At 28.5% G+C, this 9371-nt stretch overlaps 1 pseudogene; it reads left to right on the plus strand.

The window, feature by feature from the left end:
• Positions 1-340: 340 nt before the first annotated feature.
• Positions 341-8734, plus strand: LOC107874009 (annotated as a pseudogene).
• The last annotated feature ends 637 nt before the right edge of the window (positions 8735-9371 follow it).

Genomic DNA, 9371 nt, shown 5'->3' on the forward strand with positions numbered 1-9371 from the left:
TTATTAATTTGTTTAGACTTAGTTAAAATTCCTACTAAGTCGTCCAAATCTATTTTACACAAGTCTTTTTCTAAAATCAGTTACTTTTCAACAAGCAATCTTTTTTTTTTTAAGTTAGTCAAAAGATATTTTAAAACAGTTCGGATAACCGCAAGTTAGCGGATACTCTTGGTGCTTTGACAATCTTTCAAAGTATTAATAGGAACCGCTTACTCAGAATTTTCAAATTTAAACGATTTTTTTTGGATCGTTTAAAGTATCGTATAAGGGTTTTCTTTAATTTCTGTTCAAATAAATTAAGTGGCGACTCTCAAAAGTTCAAAATTTTCGCAAAACATAAATGGCGACTCCTACGCTTGTTCTCCAGGTATATTTGCTTCCGACATAGCCAAGATCCATCATTTGACAATGGTTTAGGCAGTCTAAGAATCTGCTAGCTCTCTTATTACTAAGACTGTTTCCACCAAACTTTTTAGAATTAAACAAAATCTCGTTGAAATCGCCCCCTAAAACCCAGGGGCCGTTATGAGTACTTGTTATTCTTTCTAGGTTACCCCATAAACATTGACGGTCATTTACATTGTTACTCGAATAAATTGCAGAGAATAAACACTCAACAGAAGAGGGAATTACTTGGATTTTGCAGTGAATTTCTTATGGGTAAGACCCACAGCAGTGACGTTGAGTATATCGTCATGCCAAAGCCAAAGTATGGCAATTCCACCTACATGAGTTGTACCAGAGACCGCTATAACGCTTGAAAAGTGAAATTCATGAGGAATGGATTGATGGTTTTCCCGGTGAGTTTCAAGTAAGACGACCAGTGTTTGCCTGTGATAGTCCAACAATTCCCTAAAGTTGGTTCTTTTGGATCCACGATAGTTCCAGATTATAAAATTCATCAAAAATTGATTGGTTAGAGAGTCTCCTTCAGTTATTTCCCTCAAACAGGGGTTCAATACTAATGCATATATACCTCCCCACTGCTGGGTTGACCGTTGGGCATATGTGGAGAGGGCAGTTTGTTTGGTGTTGTTCCATTATATAGGGTTGATGTATTAATGTTTTAATTTGTCCATTAATGATATTAGAAGTAGCATGAATATCCGTGAAAATAAGGCATGGATGTGGCCTGGATTGTAGATTGGACTGAGCTATCCTTGTTAGAGTAATCATTTGTTTGATTTGGGGAATTTAATGCAGAGATACCGATGGAAAAGCCAGAGGGTTGGGATTTGGGAGTCTTAGTGTCTAAAGAAGGTAACTCGTGCATGGTTGCCACATCACACTACTTTGGCTATTAGCTAACAAGATTAGAGAGGGACAAATTGTATGTTGATATTGCGAGGGAATTTGCGACGTTATCCCTCATACAAATCAAATATTTTTATTTTCATTATTTTTTAAAAGAAGGAGAGGGACAGGACGTCCCTCACTAAAATATGTTGACAATAAAAAGCTAATATTTAATTTGTTAGATTGAGGAATTTCCCTCACTAAACAATAACAAATAAATTAATATTAAAAAAATATATATAATTTTTAATATTTTAATCGTCACTTTTTTTAAAGGCGAAGAGGGACATTCCTCACTAAAATATGATGATAATAAAAAATTAATATTTAATTTGTTATAGCGAGGAATTTCCCTCACTACATAATAAAAAAAATTCATACTTCAAAGAAAATTTAAATATAATTTTAAATATTTTAATATTCATTTTTTAAAAAAAGCGAAGAGGGACATCCTTCACTAAAATATGATGATAATAAAAGGCTAACATTAAATTTGTTATAGGGAGGGGTTTCCCTCGCTAAATAATAATAAATAAATTCATATTTCAAAGAAAATTTAAATATAATTTTTAATTATTTTTAGCTGGTAACAATGCATTAGTAAAAAATAAATGAAAATGAAACATAAGTTATCCAAGGAGTCCTCAATCCGATACATATAATTATTTTGTATGTTTTTCATTGCAGTGAGGGAAGTTTCTCACTAAATTAAATATGTAAATTGAGTAATAAATTACTATATTATAGATTTTCAAAAAAAAAAAAAAAAACAATAGCAACAATATCAATTGTTTGATCCCTCAATAATTGCTTTAAAACTTTTTTTCTTTTCATACTATTAAATTACATTTGTTTAATTTGAAAAGTCCGTGCAAAGCATGGACCCAACATCTATCCTAAATTAATATTATAACAATAATCATATCAATTAATGTGACATCTTTCAAATTTTAAAATTTAAAAAAATTATTTTTCAGAGTAATTTTTGCATATATTCTTAAAATATTAAATTATCAATTATTGTGATTTATTATTCAAATATATAATTTTATTTCAAAACTTTAATTGACGATCAAAATTAAACTCTACAAATGTATAAATTAGTAAAGAGAGTGAAAAGCAAAATTCAATAGGTCTATATTATTGTTTTTCAGTTAACACGAGATCAGTATGTGTTATTTTTTTGTCTCAACTTGTGCAACACAAATAGAATTTAGATAATCAATCATACTTTTAATACATTTTTAGATATTTTAAACTATTAACTATTGTAATGTATAATATTTCTTATGTAGTTTTCAAATAATATACATTACTCTCCCTTTCCAAACTCTTGTGGTGTTGATAGTCAATTATATTTTTAAAATAATTTAAGTTTTCAATTAAATTTATAATACTTTTCTTCTATTTCAATTTAAGTGACATTGATATAATTTCGAGAGTCAACCAAATTTTTTATATATTTTCAATCTTTTAAGTTGTTAATTATGAAGATTTATAGTATTTTTTATGTGTTTTTTTTAAAATATATAACAGATTATTTTTTTTATATGTTTTAAGTTGTTAACTATTATAATTTATAATACTTTATATGTAATTCTCAAATAATATATGCTGCTCTCCTTGTCCAATCTTTTGTGACATTGATAGTCAATTATATCATTTAAATAATTTATGCTTTAAATTATGTGATTTATAATATTTTAATTCTATTCCAATTTAGCTAACATAATGGCTAGATGATCATAATAATTAATTAGGGGTAATTTAGTAAAATCACAATTGAAGCGCCGAAGCAGACATGTCTTAAATAACTCACGACAACTAATTAGAAGTGTATAGCAAAACCACTATAAAAAATACTTGTAAAAAAAATTTAAGTGGGTCTCATATAAGACGTTAAGTTAATTTAAAACATCAAGAGTTAATTATCGTTTCATATCTATTTTACCTTTTTTATTAAATATTATTAATTTTTCAATACTTAGATGATTTATAATAATTATTTATGGGTGGTATTTAGTAAAATTACGATTGAAACATCTGAAACAAACATGTTATAAATGTCTATTTTATTTTTTTATTAAATATTATTAATTTTTAATATAGAATAACTTATAATAGTTAATTGAAGATGATATAATAAAATCATGAAGCAAGAAACTGAAACAGGCATGTTGACACTCTGCTGCCTGTTTCTCATTCCTTTTGCCTCTTATTAGATAGTGTGTGTGTGTGTATATATACATACATACTTGTCATTTTACTTATTACAAATTTCATAATTGAACTTCTACATTTATTTGTCATTTTGACGTATCAAGGGGAGACAAGTTCTTTTTTTCTATTTTACCCTTAACATTATTGTTTTTCCAAATTAATTTCAAGAAACAATATAAGAATCATTTAATAGGGGTACTATGGTAAAATAATTATATTATTAATTATTTTTCTTAATACGTGTGTCAACTCAAAATATGACAAGTAAAATTGAATGGAGGGAGTGTGTGTGTATTATGTAATGTTGTTGATTGGTTGTTTTATAATTTGATAACTACACTAAGTAGATATACGAAATATTATTGATTGATTAATCTATATATCAATAATTACAACAAAATAAAAGAGTATTCTTAATATCTTTATTAAAACAATATTGATTGATTAACTTATATGATAGTTAAACTAAGTAAAGTTTATTAGTGATTTTTAAGAAATACTCTTGACTGCTAAATTATACATTATCAATTATACTAACCGTAAGTATCAGCGATACATGTCAATTATACTAACCGTAAGTATTTATACTTTTATAAAAACACGAATATAAATGTCGGTTGACTAAAATATTCTTCAAATATTGAAGACTTTTATACCCTTAAATATTTAAGTTAAATTAAAATAAAATTGTCAAAGAAGACTGCAAAATAGTATTATCCTAATTTACTTTGGTTAGGAAATATTCTAATCCAAAACTTTTTTCAAGAACTCGTATTTTCACAAAAAAAAATATAAGGTCAAAGAATTAAAATACAGCATTATCCAAAAGATAAAAAAAAATTAAGAAATAGCCCTCATAATACTTATCCTAATATACTTTGGGTGAAGTATCGTAATCCATAAATGTTTTCAAGAAATCAATATTTTAGCAGTGAAATAAATTACAAAATTTGCCTTTTTAATAACTCTAACTCAACAATGTAATTTTCTTTTTTATTTACACAAATTTACTTAATCATTAATTTGCAACTCACATGTAAGGGTGTTTACGAGTTTTATATCTCAATTCTCCATTGTTACATTTATTTAGCAAAATTTTTAGTAACAGTTATCGGTTTACAATAGAAAAATAGAAAAAAGATGATGTACCAACTTGTACCGACTCATCTCCTTTTTACTTGTCATAATTCGCATTATAAGAGTCAATTTGACAAATAACTATAAGAAAAATACTATAAGCTTTAATGTAATTATTTTCAATTAATATGATAAAAAATACATCTTATAAAATCGGTCAAAAGTCAATTTAATTTTTAATACTATTCTTAATAAATATTTCATTAATTAAATTAGTATTGATTCATCCATATTTTAATAATTATATATCAACTACGTGTGTAAGGATTATGGGTGAATCAATATATAAAATGGCTCAAATTTCATAAAAATTAAAATGACAAGGATTTGAATTAAATTAATCCTCCGAACAAAAAAAAAAGACGTGGCTTAAAATGGCAAGAGTTTGGGTTAAATTAATCGTCCAAATAAAAAAAAGCGTAAACAACATAAATCTCAACACTTTACTACCTAATTACTCTCTCTCCCTACTTTTATAATAATTACATAAAATTTGAGATATGATACATTAGTTAACGTCATGATACATTAATAAATCTTTAATTATGGTTAAAACGGAAAGAAATGATAATTAAGCCTACAGTTGAGCAATTAATACCCTTAATTTAAGAAATTGTTGTTTAAATTACCTAATATACGTCATTTAATAACTTATGATAACAAATATCATAAGTTTTCCTATTATGTAAAAACTTATGATAAATTGTATTATGATAACAAATATCTCATTTAATAACATTGAGTTTATGATACACTACAATTCATGACACATTACATTTATTTGTGTTTACTAATACATTATTATTTTGCTTAATACTTTATATGTGTAAAAATTATCTGATACATCGTATTAAAAGCTAAATATCTTATGATACATTACTTTATATGCAAATACAACAATATTATATCTACTATTATATTGTTAATTTAAGTTTCTGATACATTAAATTATTTTAGTTGAGATACATCATTGTAATTAAGTTTGCATTATACTTGACTTATTTTTAAAAATATATGATACATTATATAATTTACATTAAGGTATAAAACTACAATTAGCTTATAAGATACATTGCTGAAGCATAAAATATCTTTTGATGCATAATAGTCTAACAGATGGACGGAAATTAATTTATAGAAATTGTAATAACAATCAAAAGTTTTGCTTAAATATCATAGCCATTTTATCCAGAAAATTTTGATATTTCAATTAATTTTCATAAAAATCAATCTCATTCATATCATAATGAAATAGTGAAAATTAAAAAAGAAAGTTAATGATGGAAATTAGATGGAGTTGTTAGATCTAATTGAGAAATAGATGAGAATATGGTGGAAATTCAAAAGAAAGTTAATGGAAGTTATAACTTGAATGTTGAAGTAGAAGAAGAAAATGAGAACATGGTGGAGATTCAAAATGAGTGAGTTGAGAAAATTGTGGGATATATTTCCTGATTTTTAGGCTTGATTTGTGACACAATAAGGGGATGTGGGTGAGTTTTTAGATGTATCAGAAAAGAGGCAACTATTTTAAGTAAAAAGAGATTTTTGTAATTAGTTTATTTAGATGGAATTTTAAGTAATAATAGAAACTTAAGATGTGATTATAAGTAATTTATCCTTACAAAAATGTGGCTTAGCTTGTTCCTGCAGCTTCTTCCCCGTATTATTTTCTACAATTTTTTCCCTAAGTACTAAAGATTAAAATTGTAAGGATTTGGTTCCCTCTCTTCCTCCCATTATTTTTTTCCAAATACTTTTCACTACAGAGTTTGGGTTAAATTATAATTTCATAAGTAAACTCTACATTTAAATTTGGTCGTTGGTTGGACTACGGCAGAAGCTCCGGTCGTTGGGTTGGATTTGGATAACCTCTCCTATCTAATTGAGACTCTTTTTTTCAATTAACAGTACTTTTTCACCTTGTTGATTGAGTAATTACGTTCCTTTTGTTTGAAAAGATAGTAATTACGTTCCTTTTGTTTGAAAAGATATTTTACTCAATTTTTGTTTGGGGTATTTTTAGTAGCGATAGACATGCTTATTCTTTATCGTCAATCTGATGTTTTTTTAGATTTTTTCATTGTTTTCGTATTCTATAGTATCTAGTATCATGTATTCTATGTCCTTTTTGTGACACGATATATCCTGTGATAATATATGAGTTGTACATTAGGATAGTTAAGGGGCAAATATAGGCAACTTCCTTTGTTTTGAGCAAGGCATAATTTGAACTTTATGTTTAGCGTTATTGTTTGTTTTTTTGTATATAGTTGGTGGTCATTGTGACTATGATGTTGCCAACTGCAAGATGAACATCTTCGATGTTCACATCCGATTGAAACAACCCCGCATATAATGTTACCAAGTACTCTCGCATTCTGATTCTTTAAGCCTACTCCTAGTTTACCTAGATAACTTATCAGGCCCAGTTGCAATTATGTGTGAAATGCTATAATTATTACTCTAATTCTTCATCATTTAGCATTTTGAATAAGGAAAACTAACGTACAACAGTAAAGAAGGTTATTCTTGAGGCTATGGACAAGAGGCAAATACCAATTACGTGTAATTGTTTGTTTGTAAATGTTCAATTTTTGAAATGCCAGCTTAATTGAAACTCTCTACGTTGGAAACTGACCCTGATAAAGTCTTGCATTTAGAGTAATATTATTATTTGTTTTCACTTCAAGTTTAGAGCTAGTTATATTGGTTGATTCTGATTTGGTTCAACAGGAATGTGCACATTGTTCTGAAGATTACCTGCCCTAAAGAATGTAATTTTGTTATATAATTTTACATATAAAAACTGAAAGGTTTAAATTGTGTTGTTGAAATACAACACTTTTGGTATTAATCTCATGAGTTAAGAAAATGTTCCCTCACAATAATCATGTTGGTCCAGCAGAGCTGAACGTTTTGCAACTCTTGTGTTCACTACAATAACAACAACAATACCCAGTGAAATCCCAAAAGTAGGCCTGAGAAGGGTAGAATGTACGCAGACCTTACTCCTACCTCGTGTAGGTATTAAACCCTTGGCTAGAGTAAGACATATTAAAAGTAGATTTAATTGGACAAAACAAAAATAATGAAGACATTCTAAATAATAGGGGAGTCGGGAAAAGAGAGTACATAAGGATAAATTGTCTTCTTCATAAAGGCGTTGCATTGCGTTATCTATCTTTCTAACTTTGTGTGTTCACTACTTGATCAAATTTCTTGGCAAAGTATCTGACTAGCTATGTACAATTTCGAATGTTGCTTTGGAGTCAATGTGTTATTATGATTGTTAAGGATTACTAGTTCTAATCAAGTATAGAGTAAGTGGTTGTTTCGGGTATTATCTTGCTCTAGAGACAAGATATAGAAGCACTATGGGCTACTTCAGGTGGAGTTCTCAATGCCTCTCTCAACTACACTTAAGGGGATACTTAACCATGAACATTCCCTTTTCAGCATTAAGATTAGATCCTGGCATGCCTTCTTCACACGCTCAGTCGATCTTCTACACAGTTGCATTCTGTATCATCTCAAGTAAGCAATAAGCTTCTCATGTGATTCTTCATCCAGAAATTTTAATTGTCTATGTACTTATGAGGTTACCAGATAATCCATTTTCACTTCTCATTTTTCTTCTTGTTTGATAAAGTGGTTAAATATATCGGGTTCAATGGAATAAATGCAGTCACTGGTGTGCTTATATTTGCAATGGGATTATACTTTGTAAGTGCGGGAGTTGTACCTTTTGTATTTGTTGGTTATATCTGGTTCTTCCATATTCTGGTAGAGCATTATTTGCTTACTGATTCTTCAAGTGATCCACGTTTTCTTTTCTTTCACTTTACAGTCATGGTTAAGGGTTTCTCAATGACTTCATACGTTAAATCAAGTAGTTGTGGGTGCAGTATTAGGATTCTGTTTTTCCATTTTCTGGTTCTGGCTGTGGGATGCTATTGTCCTCAAGGCATTTATTGAGCACTTTTGGGTTCAGATTGTAACTTTTGTTGGTGCTGCTGGTGTTTGTGTTGATTTTCTCCTATATATGATTCGTAATTGGGTTATTGACGACCTACATTAATTCTATACAGTGTGTTTACAAGATTCATACGTACACACAACATGGATTATTCATATAGCAATTGAAAAAAATAAGATATTTTCTCAAACTCTACCAGTCATTATTTTCCATCTTACATCTTGTCTGTTGGTGTCGATACAAATTAAATTATGTTGGTGCCTATTTTTTCATTGCTTGTTTCACAAATAACATCATATGCATTAGTCATCTTATCTAGAATTGGAATGTCCATGGACCCAATGTCACTCTTTCGAGAATTTCTTTTAGACCTTTTGGATGAAGATACACTTGTTCTGCAACCAGCATTTGATGCATCATTCATCTCATCTGGAATTAAAACATCCAGGGACTCAATATCACTCTTTTTGGTCTTTTCGTTTAGACCTTTTGGATGAAGATACTGGCAATTATTTATACATTTAGTTGGTAGTAAATTATTTATGAAAGTGTGGTTCACTGTGTTTATTTTCATTTGCAGGAAGCATCTCTTGGTAGATCATCCACTCGTGAAAAGGTATGAAAGAAGACACATATGAAAATTAGAGATGGAAAGGAAGTTTGGGTTGAAACACGGACAGAGGATACTTCGTAAGTTCATATCTTACTTAGAATTTATTTTATATCATTTATTATATAC

The sequence above is a fragment of the Capsicum annuum genome, chromosome 6 (genome assembly GCF_002878395.1).
Source record: "Capsicum annuum cultivar UCD-10X-F1 chromosome 6, UCD10Xv1.1, whole genome shotgun sequence".
Taxonomy (NCBI): Eukaryota; Viridiplantae; Streptophyta; class Magnoliopsida; order Solanales; family Solanaceae; genus Capsicum; species Capsicum annuum.